General features: G+C 40.3%; 1 pseudogene across 1 annotated transcript in view; it reads right to left on the bottom strand.

Moving 5' to 3' along the window:
* Nucleotides 1-9: 9 nt before the first annotated feature.
* LOC143925605 (kinesin-like protein KIF13A pseudogene) overlaps nucleotides 10-13,719 on the bottom strand; it is a 40,876-nt pseudogene continuing 27,166 nt past the window's right edge. Inside the window, exon 3 of the transcript XR_013262041.1 lies at nucleotides 10-1,187. The product of XR_013262041.1 is annotated as a kinesin-like protein KIF13A pseudogene (transcript). The remainder of the gene's footprint in view (nucleotides 1,188-13,719) is intronic.

The following is a 13,719-nucleotide window of genomic DNA, read 5'->3' on the forward strand; positions in this document are numbered from 1 at the left end:
TTTGTACATTTTTTTGTTTTTAGGAAAACTAAAAAACTCATCAGTGGCTGGGATGGTTTGTGTGAAGCCTTCAGCTTTCTTGAAGTTTGCAGACATCGCCAAGTCCAACTTGGATTTCTCATCCTCGACCATGCTACTATTCCAGCCGTCTCTATTAGATAAAGTAAATAACGTGTCATTTTCTGTATTCAATTCATTATAAGTTTGAGCTTCAGCTTCAGTGGAAACTTTTATCTTCATATGATCTGGCTTTGGACTGTTGGGAAGGTGTAAAATAAATACATCGTTTCCTATCTGTATTTTATCTTCATGCCACAGCTGGGTCAATGTTTTAAACACGCAGCCATTGATGTAGGTTTTTGAGTTATTAATGGGAATTAGAAAAACCTCATCTTCTGTCCTCCTGATCACACAATGTTCATGCTCAGCCCCAGAAATCAGGATGTCTTGAGAAAGTCCTGAGCCAATCTTGGTGTGATCCGTTATATTGTGGATAATTAATGCTGTACCTTGTTGGATAAGATAGCATTGATTACTAAATATGACATCCTGTTTATTAGGAATGACACCCATGTTCTCTAAATTCTTCCGCCATTCCTGTGTGGCAGCCTCAGTCCTTTTCAGCTTTTCCTCCCACGAGGTTTTCAGATCTCTGAGAAGATTTTCTTTTTCTTGCAACTGTTCTTGTACTGCTGCCTGTTTCATTTGTTCTGTTTTTGTAAGCTGCTCTCTGAGTCTTTTTATTTCCTCCTGTAGCTCCTCTATGGCTTCAGATTTCCTATCCTCATTCACCACGGCTTGGTTGACTATTTGTTTGGCGCTGTCTGCGTATTTTAGGGTAGAGAGAGTTTCCTGGCAATTATCTGCTGCAGGACTGACTGTGGCCAACATAATCGTCTTGCTGTTTCCTCCAAGGCTGTTCTTTAATAGCCAGGTGAGCACAGAGTCTCTATAATTCACGTATTGGTTCCTCCTTTTATTTTCTGAGATTTTAGACAATGAATTTATGACTAGACCGAGAGTTAAGAGGGATTTGTTGATATTACAGCTTTCCTTAAGCTGTCTTCCTTGGGCTCCAGATTTGTAGGACCTCTCACTTCCGGCCAGATCTACTAGGCTGACCTTACTCACCAACTCTCTGGAGGCTCCAGACTTGAGATCATTATATGTTTGTGTGACGGTCAGTGTTAGTATTGTTGTGAATTCATGAAGAAATACATTTAATATTCGCTGGCCGAGATGAGGGATTTCAGTATTTTATTGAACTGTGACCTCTTGGAGACCTTTAAAGCAAAGTACAAGATCTCGCAGGTTTTTTTTTTTTCCCAAATGTTGAAAGGATTAGTTCTTTTTAAACTTTTACAAAACCTGTGTTTAAAAAAGAAACTCGCTGAAACAATGGTATCTTCTGTCACCAAATAAAAAGCTGTTTACTTATTTTGTTGGTTAGAGTGAGAAGGCCAAACTCGCATAAGTATTTATCACATGGAAATAACCCTTAACTAGAGAACCCCATTGTACGTAAGTAAAAGACTATTTGGACAATATACAACCGTGCAAATAGCTGACGCCTCATCCAAAAACATATTGAAGGACACAGCTAACCCATTTAATCATTTATTGGAAGCTCAGAGTTCATCCCAAAACATGCTGTAAGATTCATCTACCAGTATCATCTATATTTTTCGAAGCCATTCAATTTATACATAGGTCACAACTGAGATTATAAATTTAGTATCTAATGATCTAAAGAACTTTGTCATAAAGAGATTATATATGAAAGTGTGATCATAAGTAGAAGTGTTTTCCGGCTGGGCCTTGGGGGCGTGACCGGATGTGTAAGGTGTAAGGTGGAGTGAGGGATGCGAGACGCCGTGTGTTACCTCCTCCTGGGCCCCATGAGGAGAGAGTGGCGTGCTTGATGTTGTGGCTGGATGCACGGTGAGGAGGGTCGGAGTTACTTGTTGAAGTCGGACGGGAGGAGAGATGATGATATACGTCCGCATTACGGAGCCGTACTAACCCGAGCCCTCGGGGAGCAGCGTTCATTTCCGGGTCCCGAGTCCCTGACGGAAACGACCGAGGATACACGAGGACACACGAGCACCCCCCAGCGCCGATCGCATCGGAGCCACCGAACCTTGCCGACTTTCGCTGAACAACGCTACATACAGCTGACAACAAGTGGCTCTCCCCGCCCGCCCGCAAGCCGAGACAGGAGGAGGGAGGTAAGCGGTGGTGTGCGGGGGGGAGAAGAAGATAGAGGAATGAGGTGTGGCAAAACAACGCTGCGGACATAGTAGACATTGTGGTGTCTGAAATCAGGCAAAAGTTAACAGGAGAAGTGCTGGCTGGGGGTGAGGAGGTCCCTGAGCGGTTTTCTTGTTTTTTTTTCTTTTTTTTTTTTCTCTCCCCTCCCCTCTCTGGAGTACATTGTGCTTTGTATCACCCTGTATTGCTCACCAGGACGTATTGCCTACCAAGATGAACGAATGGTAATCAAGCGGTGTATGCAATTAATTACCTGCTGTAAAGGCAAGAGTTGGTGGCTAGTGAAGCCAGGAAAACTGTGACGCTGGAGTTGAATATCTGTGGAATGGCTATAAGGCAAGACCGCTGGTGCACTAAGTGATGTATTAAGGGATGGTGGCAGTCCTGAAAAACTAATTGACTTTTTGAATTAGTGCATGTGAAAAAAACACCAGCTGTGAAGTAAAAAAGCAGGGATTTAAATGTGATTCATGAAGTGTACCCTGGAGAGCTGGGTATAAGATATCGCTAACACTGTATTAAACCTCTGAATGAGTGATGGTGGAGGACGGCTGTGTCACAAGGTTAAGAAAGTGTTAAAAGCAATATTCAGGACTGATTTGAAGATCGGATGGGAATAAGATAAATAGAGAAGGAAATACCCAAAGAGAGGGGGGAGGAAAGTGGCGAGAAGGGGGAAAAGGAAAGAAAGAAAGATGCAACACCTGCGCTCGGCCAAGGAGAGGGGGGAAAAAAGCATGCAACAGTCTGCCACGGCAGCTAAATTGGAACAATTCGCTCATAATCCTGCACAATCATCTCAGACCCCTCCAAAAAAGGGGCAGACTAAGGGACAACAAGGGATATTACCTGAAAGGAAAAGCACGGGACATTTTAATACTAATATTAACACGCAGGCAGGCGCAGTGGCAAAATGTTCAGTTAATAAGAACCCGGGTGCAGGGGAAATGAATTTAGAGAATTTAGAGACTATAACAGGTGACCCCCTTCCGTTGGAAAAAGAGCCTACTATTAAGGATGTGTTAATGGCCGTAAATGCATGCAACATCTCATTGAAAGAATTGTGTACTCAAATGAAGGGAGTGAAGGATGACCTGTTGGTGGTAAGGCAAGATCTACAGAAAGTGGTGGAGAGGACGGTAGAACTCGAAACAAGGACCAGTAGGTTAGAAGATGATACAACCTTCCTAACTAAAGAACTAGAAACTTTGAAGGAGCAGTTCACAGGATACACAACAAAAATGGACGATATGGAAAATAAACTTCGGAGGGACAATGTGCGTGTAGTGGGTCTCCCTGAAAAAAGCGAGGGAGTAAATCCCGCAGAATTCATGGAACATTTATTAATTGATATGTTTGGAAGAGACTCATTTTCAACAATGTTCTCTGTAGAAAGGGCACACAGAGTCCCCTTTAGAGTCCCACCTGAGGGAAGTCGCCCTAGGCCATTATTGATGAAACTACTAAATTATAAAGATAAAGTGGTGTTGTTACGGAAAGCAAGGGAAATGGGGAATATGATGTATAAGGGGGTTAGAATCTCATTATATGCCGATTTTTCCCCAGAACTTCAGAGAAAAAGGGCAGAGTTTTTCCAGGTGAAGCGCAGGCTACAGAAACTTAGATTGACATACGCTCTTCTTTACCCTGCAAAGTTACGGATTAACGCATTAGGGTATACGCAGGTTTTTAGCTCCCCAATGGAGGTGGAAAAGTGGATTGAGGAAAATAGAGAAAAATTTTAGCATCCATGGTTCCTGGTTAGGAGTGTGAGTCTGGTTGGAAGGTAGAAGAAGGGGGGGGGGGGGGTGAGTTTGAATTTTTTTATTTATTTTTTTTTTTTTTTGTTGTCTGGGGGGGAAGAGTGGTAACACACGGCGGGAAGGAGTGGAGAAGGGATATGTGGTTTATATGTTGTGTAAAGAGTGGAATAAGGTCACTAAGAAGCCCCTTGAACATCACCTGGGTAGGTGGGGGGAGGGTCTCTGGGAGGGGAGGGAGGGGAGAAAGGGGGGAAGGTTAGGGGGGGAAAAAAAAATATGTGTGCACTACTGAATGGGGCTCAGGAGATAACTCAAATAAAGAATAAATATAAAACACTGATTAGCAAAAAACAAGTAAAACTGATTGATAACACGGGGAAAAATTACGATAAACAAGTAGATAGCACAACTCACGTTAGGAAATATATAATAGAGGAAAATGTGGTGCTGGTTAAAAAATATGGCATCTTAGTGGGGATTAAGGTCTTGGAAGCCAGGCTTAATTTAATAAAGAAGATAGGGAAGAATTGGAAGGTGTGGGGATATGGGAAGATCCTAACCTCTACATTCTCCAGAAATATATCCTGCCCTTTTATATCCTTCTTTTTCTTTGATTTTCTCTCTTTTCCCTTTCTTTGTGGATGCAGGGCGGAAAAATTAAGATAGGCTCCTGGAATGTGAGGGGCCTGGGGACACAGGTGAAACAAAAAGCGGTGTTCTCTATGATGGAGGGATATGGAGTTGGGCTGGTCTGTCTGCAGGAGACGCACCTGATGAAAGACACAGTGCATCGGCTGCAGAACAGAAAATATCAACATCAATACCACTCCGTATACTCGTCATATAGTAGAGGGGTGAGTGTTATGGTAAGAACAGGGGTGAACTTTGTTTGTAAACGAGTCGCCCAAGATGAAAAGGGTAAATATATATTTTTACATTGTTTAATTGAAAACAGAGAATGTGTATTGGCAAATATTTATATCCCCCCACCATTCAGAATGGAAGTGTTGTTTGAACTATATGAATTTTTATTAGGGATAGATGGAATCCCTATTATAATAGTAGGGGACTTCAATACAGTTTTAGATACTAAACTGGATAGATTCCCAGAAAAGATACTGGTGGAATCTGCGGGCCACGGGAGGCTGGGTCAATACATGGAAGAAGTAGGACTACTGGATTTATGGAGAACGGGGAATCCGGATGCCCGGCAGTATAGCTGCCGTTCGGCCTCGCATGCCACGTTGTCCAGAATAGACATGATATTGGGGAATGACCTGGCTCTTCAGTTGGTGGAAGAGATAGAATACCAGCCTAGGGGTGTATCGGATCATTCCCCAATGTTAGTAACCCTAAAAACGAGGGAACGGAGGGGACAGAAGGTATGGAAATTGAACCCTTTGTGGTTAGAACTAATAAAAAAAGAGTCAGGAGAAGGTCTAGAGAAAATCCAGATGGAACTAAGAGAATTCCTAAAAAATAACCGAGGTACAGTATGTCCAGGGATGTTATGGGATGCCTTGAAAGCGTTTTTGAGGGGACTCCTGATCCAATCCATTGCAAAATCCAATAGAAAGTCAAGAGAGCAGGAGGCGAGTATAGGGAGAGAAGTGTTAGAGGCTGAAAGGAATTATATCATTGACCCCACCCTGGAAAAAGAAAAACTGTGGCTAGATAAGCAAGAAGAATTCAGGTTGATAGCCTTGAAAAAAGCAGAGACACAACGCATGTTCTATCGCCAAGTCTCCTTTGCAGAAGGGGAAAGTATGGGAAAAGTGTTAGCACAACTAGTGAAGAGCAATTCTGGCCCATCTTCAATTCCGGGGATTAGAACAACGGAGGGAGTAGTTACAACGGAAACTGGGAGCATAGGTCAAGTATTTAGAGAATATTATAAAAAACTATACACTGCACAGAAAATAGGGATGGATAAACAGATGGAGTCATTTCTGGGCCATCTAGAGGTGCCGTGTTTGAAACAAGAAGAAAGAGAAGAGTTGGAAGCTCCAATTACTTTGAAAGAACTTCAGGAAGCAGTTGCAAGCATGTCAAATCAAAAATCGCCTGGGCCAGACGGCCTTCCGATTGAAGTTTATAAAAATCTTGGCGAGATACTGCTCCCTGAATTGTTGGAAACATTAAGAGGAGTAAGTGGGGAGGGCAAACTGCCTCTATCAATGATGGAGGCAATCATAATTTTACTGTATAAGGAAGGTAAAGACCCATTAAATGTAGCAGCGTATAGACCAATTTCTCTTCTTTGCACTGATGCAAAGATACTGGCCAAAGTATTAGCAACTAGACTCAACCGAGTTATAGTAAGATTAGTGCACATGGATCAAACAGGATTTATAGCCAATAGGTCAACTAGTATGAATATTAGGAGAGCCTTCTTGAACTTACAGATTCCAACAGATAATGATTCCCCGGGTGCAGTAGTGGCATTAGACGTAACAAAAGCATTTGACAGTGTAGAATGGGGTTACATATGGAAAGTATTGGAGAAATTTGGTATAGGCCCATCCTTTATTGGTTGGATTAAGATGCTATATAATAAACCCTGTGCCAGATTAAAAATCAATAATGAACTTTCCGATAAAATAGAGCTAGGAAGAGGAACGAGGCAGGGGTGTCCACTGTCACCCCTACTCTTCGCCCTTGCTATAGAGCCCCTGGCTTGTGCAATTAGGGCAAACCGGGAGATAGTCGGTTTTCTAAGAAAATCTGGGGAGGAAAAAATAGCGCTCTACGCAGATGATATTCTGTTATTTTTGGGAGATATGGGACATTCCCTGACAAAAGCAATAGATACAGTACAGGAGTTTGGTGATTTTACTGGGCTGGAGATTAATTGGGAAAAGTCGGAATGTCTCCCAATGGACCCAGTTGACCAACAAACAACATTAGGAGTATCCCAAATGATGATAGTGGATAAATTGAAATATCTCGGAATCACTCTGACTAAGGATCCCAAGCAATTTATAAGTTATAATTTAGCCCCTTGATTAGCTAAGTTCAAACAAAAAATTGCTATATGGAAGCGACTTCCTCTGTCGGTGGCTGGTAGATGTAATTTGATAAAAATGATTTGGATGCCCCAACTTCTTTATATATTACATAATTCCCCGTTATGGATTAACAGAAGCTGGTTTAATAAGATCGAGATGTTATTTAGGGAATTGATATGGAAGGGGGGACAGGCCAGACTGCGTTTGCGGGTACTCCAGCTACCGGTAGAGGAGGGGGGCTTTGCAGTCCCATATCCAGAGTGTTATTTTTTGTCAGCACAACTTCAACAGTTAGGGGGAATTGAGGTGGTGAATGGAGGAAGCCCAAATGGGAGACTGGTGTTAACAGGTTCGCCACATAGGACACTGATTGAGACCTTAGAAGCAGATTCATTTCAGTATAGATGCCCTACAGTAAAAATGATGTTAAAAGTATGGTATATGGTCAAAAAAAAAATGGGATATGGGGAAATAACTAAGTACACCCCTCTATGGAATAACAAGAAGCTAAAAGAATTATGGCGAGTTGGTAAAATATTAGAATGGGAAAAATGTGGTATTGTAAGGTTGAATCATCTATATAAAGGTATGGGTATTAAATCCTTTGAGGAATTACAAACAGAATTTAAGATATCACAAAACTCATTATATGCATATTTACAAGTGAGGCACGCTATAAAGGCACAGGTTGGAAACCTGATATTAGTGTGGGAAGAGCTGCCGTTGATACAACTGGTAGCGCAAGTAGGATCTACTAAAGGGCTAATATCAAAACTCTATTCTCAATTAGATAAACAGATCAATGGAGAGAGGAAGAGTAGGGTTGAGAAGGAGAGATGGGAGCAAGATGTAGGTAATATAACTCAGGTACAATGGAAAACGATACTGGAGTTGTGTCCAAAGGTTTCGGTCTCTCCCCCTCATAAGATATCACACCTGATGGCGATCAACAGAGCGTACTATACTCCCCAGAGGCTATTTAGATTCGGTAAAAGAGCAGATGACAGCTGTCCTAGGTGTGGGGGGCAGGGAAACTTAATACATATGCTCTGGAATTGTCCTAAACTATTCCGATATTGGAAAGGAGTAGTAGAGACTCTAAGTAGAATTTTCAAGACCATAATAGAACTAAATGCGGTGGCGTGTATCCTAGGGTACAGAGATGAGAGAGCAGAGAAAAGGGGAGTCACCATTGTAATTATAAGATGCTTGTTCCATGCTAGGAGGATGATCACTAGAAGATGGCAATCAAAGTTAGCCCCCACAGTGGAAGATTGGGTGAGAGCTGTAAATGAGTATCTATATAAGGAGAGGGCAGTATACGTAAAACGAAATAATTTAAAGGAGTTTAATAAGAACTGGCAAGACTGGTTAGAGGAGATGCATACCCCAATATAAAGTATAAGAACCATAAGAAGATGTAGGGGGGGAGGTAGGAGGGTGTAGGGAAGGGAAAAATAGGGGAGGTTGCACTATTAAAAACAATTAGATTCAAATGGAATGATGAAAAGAAAAGAAAAGAGAAACATGGGAGGGTAGAAGTATAAATATAGCACCAGTGGGGTGGGGAAGGGGGGAGGGAGGAATAAAGGGGGAGAAAAGGAGGGAGGGTTAAGTTAATGGGAAAAAGGAAAGTAGTGGAAATATAGTTGAAGAGGAGATGTGGGGGTGTTATGGTATTGTTTAAATGTTTGTATTTTGTTATTTACTTTTTTCCTTTTGGAGTATGGAAATATAAACATGACCTCCCCACCTTTCTAAAACCCCAGACTCTGGAATGGAAGGAACCTGTATGGGTTTCTTGGTAACTTTGGGTTTTTGTTAAAATGTTGTAAAAGGATGTCTGTATAACTTATGAAAAAAACAAAAAAAACTTTCTAATAAAGATTAATATAAAAAAAAAAAAAAAGAAGTGTTTTAGCAACAAATTAGTATTATGAAAAACATATAATCATGATTATAATTGTATAAGAATTTAACCTATGTTTAGATAAACAAATATTGATTGGATACCCAAATTATACATGGATCCATATAGATAATAATTGTATGTGATATTGTTTGTGATATATCTAACCTGTGTCCTTTCTAAACGGACTAAAGATTAACAGATATACATTGATATACATATATATCAACAATTTATGCAAGTGATTATTGAACTTTATGTTAAAGAGTATTTTACATTATGCCCTAATTCTTGAACACTCGAATATATTCGTTAGAACATATAAATAACGAACACATATTACAGAATTAGAAAAATATTCACTTAAAGAAATAAAACACCAATCATAGGTGAGACACCTGGTGGTGGAAGGTGCTATTACCTTAAAATCACGAGACTCCCGGAAAAGCTAACCATTAAGTCTGCCGGCCAATGAGGGGGGAACACATATCCTCTGGGCAGAACTTAGTATAATTTTATAATCCTTTTGTTAAAAAGGATATTTAAGAAACTAGAAAGACAGAAAAAAAAAAAAAAAGAAGCTCGGAGGAGAGCTGGGGGTGAGAGTCAGGGGGAAGCTTAGGGACCCCCCCCTGAGAAGGGACACTGGAAGACATGCCTGAATACACATTTTACATTCATGAAGATCCCTGCTCCTTGGAATGTTGAAGCCACGGCAGCCATCTTAAAATTCCTGGTAACTAATACTCCACACTAATAGCCATATTGGAAATGGGTAAATATATGTTTATCATCTATTCTATGTTCTCTTAAATATTGATTTTTTTAATGTTCTATTATTGAAAATATTTCTCCCGAATCAATAACCGCCTTTTAGATTTTTTCTCTAAATTTAATTTTTCATACATTTCTTTTTGCATAGATGCCAATTTTATTGACAAACAAATGTCTAATTTATTTCACATTGTTAACCACTTACTTACCTGCAGTATAGTAACGGTTGGATGTGTGAAATACAGACATTCTGTTTAATTGTCAATTATCAAAAGGTTATTGATTCTACCGAGAAATGATAATGGTGATAATTGTGTCCAAGGTACTACTACGCCCAGTTTGAGGGTGTTTCCAGTAATGGTCAAAATGATCAAGTAATGTAATCTGTATTTTAATATTTCATGTAAATATTTGTTTTCTGTCAACCAATAAATGTAGCTATTTTGTATGATCACTCGTCTCCGTGAATAAGTTTCACATGTATAGACTGTGTCATATAGACTGATTCTGTATCTTAAAAATATCTTCGTTAAAAATTACTTAGGAAATATTGTGCGGGAAAATTCCTTAAAAAGCACGACATATATAAATGGAGGCACTGCGTGAGATAACGTCGATATTTTGTATAGGATCAGTCATAGTTACGGTGGTGACAGAAATAATATTTTGCATGAAATGATTAATTATTAACTTTTAAAAAAAAAAAAAGAATATTTTTGCCAAAAGAAAAATGTCTGGTCAAAGTGAATTTTATGTTGATAGGGATTATCAAGAGTCAGCCCTTAGTGGTAATATGAGTACTCAGACAAAATGGATACAAGAACAGGAAATGTGGGATATAATGTCAAAAAGTAACATGATAAATCATGCCGAAAAAAGTTTGTCTAATGAGAATGGTCTAGAAGCACTCATTGAAGACCTTATAAACCACACCCGTCAATCAATAAAAGACGTATGGAACGTGGAAGGTCAAAGCGTTGAACTCACAGACAGCTCACCTGAGACAAAGGAAATAGAAAGGCCTGATCACATGCATTTTGAACCAAGCACTAACCTGATGTATCTTTATAGTGAGTTTAAACGTCAATATACCCAACTAGAGAGTGATATCTTAGAATCCCAGTCCCAGTTAATAGGAGGGGAATGTGAGCTCACAAAAAAGCTAAAGGAGATTAAAGACAAGGCAGATTATTTTGATGAGGCTATAGTGACAATGGTGAAATATGAAACAGAACAGTTACAAAATGATGTAATAATGCTGGACGAATATCACCAATTAAATAAAAAGTATAAACAATCAAGAGAGAAGGAGAGGTTCTTACAGGAAACCCTAATTAAAGCAGAACAAATGCACAATAATACAATAATAATGCTGTACAAATGTTATCAATTAAATAAAGAAATAATAAACAATACAAGAGAGGAGAAGGAAAATTTTCTGCAGGAAAACGAGTCTCCTGACGAAAGTTGCCGAGTAATATGCAGTGGAAATTTAAAAGAAGAAACAAATCAGCTTAGGTCAGGACAGGAATCCCTAATTAAGCAACCAGAAGAATTAAAAGAACAAGGGGAGTTTATGCCTCAGGATAATGCTCAGATGCTTAAACCTGAAAGTATAGAGTCTGACAATACTCCAAAATCTGACTCTCAACCTAAAATTTGGGAGTTACATAATGAAAAAGAATTAGAAAAAGAAACTATATTCTACCCCAAGCCATCTGTAGAGCAAAGGGGGTAAAAATTGAACCACCACATGAAGGTATGCCTAATCAGTTTTCTTTGGGATCAGAGAAAAATACAGGCACCCCTAAACAGGACGCCTCAGAAATAATAAAATTTTTAAAAGATGCTGTCCCGGTGTTTAAGGAAGAGGGATCCATGCACATTATTGACCACATTGAAATCTATGAAAATGCTTTATCAGTTTTAGGCCTAAATGATGACCAATCTAAGATTCATTTCTTACCGTGGGTATTTGAACCCAAACTCCGTTCATTCTGCGAAGATGTAATAAGTCTGTGGGGTACTGCCTGGCAAATAATTAAAAACATCTGTCATCTAGGATTTGTCCCACATAAAAATGTTAACGCAGCTAGAGTGGATATACACAATATCACACGCACCAGTGATCAAAGCCCCACCGAAGTTATGGCTGTGCTCAAGGGTGCTGTCCACTTAGCAGAAAAGGAGCCAAGTTATAATGAACTTGAGTTTGAACCCATGTTCTTCGAGGCCCTGCCTACCCACATAAAAGTGAATTTGGCGAAAGACTACAAAGGGGGGTGTTCACTGGAGTCTTTGGTAAAAGAGAGTAACAATTTGTACTCTATCCAACAAACTGGTGAAAACAATGGAAGGCCTGAAAGCCCTACAATGAAACTTGTGGATGAATTTTATGTATCTCCTCAATCATTACAGCCCAAAACCAAGAGAAAGAGATACGCTGATATAGTCAGAGAGATGCTACAGAGTCTCCCCAGCGGGAAACCAATGTCCCCACCCATCAGAAGGGGGGAGCAGAGACCACCCTTTAGAGGGGGAGTTAAAAGACCACCTCAGGAGTCTCATCCAAAGGATCCAGACCCGAGGTTTAGGAGAAACTATAGGGTATATCTCCAACGGGTCAGATTTAAAACTAAGGGTAGACACCCTCACCTTTACCGGTGTAATGGACTTCGGGGGCCTACACGGGTAAATAGGGAGAAATTACAGGGTAAGACACCCCAAAATCCCCAGAACAATAGGGAACAACTAAGGCCCAGACAACTATCCCAGAATCAAGACAATGTTTCTGATGGGGATAGGTCTGATAAAACTGAGCCAGTAGTCCCCATAAAGTACAGAAACCGGGTCCCACGACCCAATTCTGATCAGTCTGTAAGCAATACGGAAACCAAAATAGACAAAATTTATGTTACACGGTTTCATTGCTATACGGAACGTGAATAACACTTCTTCAAGGGGCAAATCCTGTGGCCAGCCCAAGGGCCACAGAGCCTTTTAAGCGCCTCTGTTAAAATAAATCAGAGGAATACACTGAATAAAGATATAGGAAGCAGAGGTTCTAACACCATGTTTTTCCCCAGGTTACAGTAATGAGGACCCTGAAATCCCTACCGAGGGATTGTGGTTGTTAGATATTAATTATTCTCCTATTTTTCAGTGGTCACTTCATTCCTCCTGACATAAACAGGTCGCTCCAAACAGCCCAATTTCAAGAAGTACCGAAGACGGTAATTCCAGAGGAAGACCGAATCCTAAAGACATAAATATCAGGAGGCCTAAATGGTTTGATATTTTGGTAAAAGATGAGGAGTCACCCGCATAAGGTAGTTTGATTGCCTCAAATGAGTTGTATTGACACCCCAAAGGGGGGAGATTTTATCTGTTTTATTCCTCCCAAGTAGAAGGTTGACTATGATGTCAAATATTTTGTTACTGACAGTAAGTGTCACATGTTAAATTGAAAAGTTTTTAAATGTTATTATTCCAGAACCGCTACAATTAAGCTAAAAAAAATGGTTCTGAAGAACATAAGTCAGTCAGAAATGTCTGGTATCCACAGATATTAATAAATGGCCTCATGATAATGAGCCCTGGAGCTTGGTCTCCCATAGCCAATGTGTCATACATGGTCTTGACTTCCAGAGTGTTTAGTTAAAGGACTGATAACATAATGGGAAAGAGGAGGGCTCTGAGTAAGCCCAGGATACCAGCTTGACACTGAGATCTCAAACACAGATCATGTTAAAAAAAACTTATATATCTTTTCTCATAGAATCCATTTTCATTTACAGGACTAAGATGTCCATGAGCCGGTCAACAGAACCGAGAGTCCAACATGTGTGAACATCCAGAGAAGGAACCGTATGGGGGATCCAGGGACACCACTGATGGCCAGTCTACATGGACGGAACCCACCAGGACGGCCAGGACTAAAGGTGCCCGGAATGGTCCATTTCCTGCCAATCAACGGATGACGGTCCTGAGATGC

This window comes from Lithobates pipiens, unplaced genomic scaffold (genome assembly GCF_037356315.1).
Source record: "Lithobates pipiens isolate NorthernLeopardFrog02 unplaced genomic scaffold, aLitPip1_a1.2 Scaffold_22, whole genome shotgun sequence".
Classification (NCBI taxonomy): domain Eukaryota; kingdom Metazoa; phylum Chordata; class Amphibia; order Anura; family Ranidae; genus Lithobates; species Lithobates pipiens.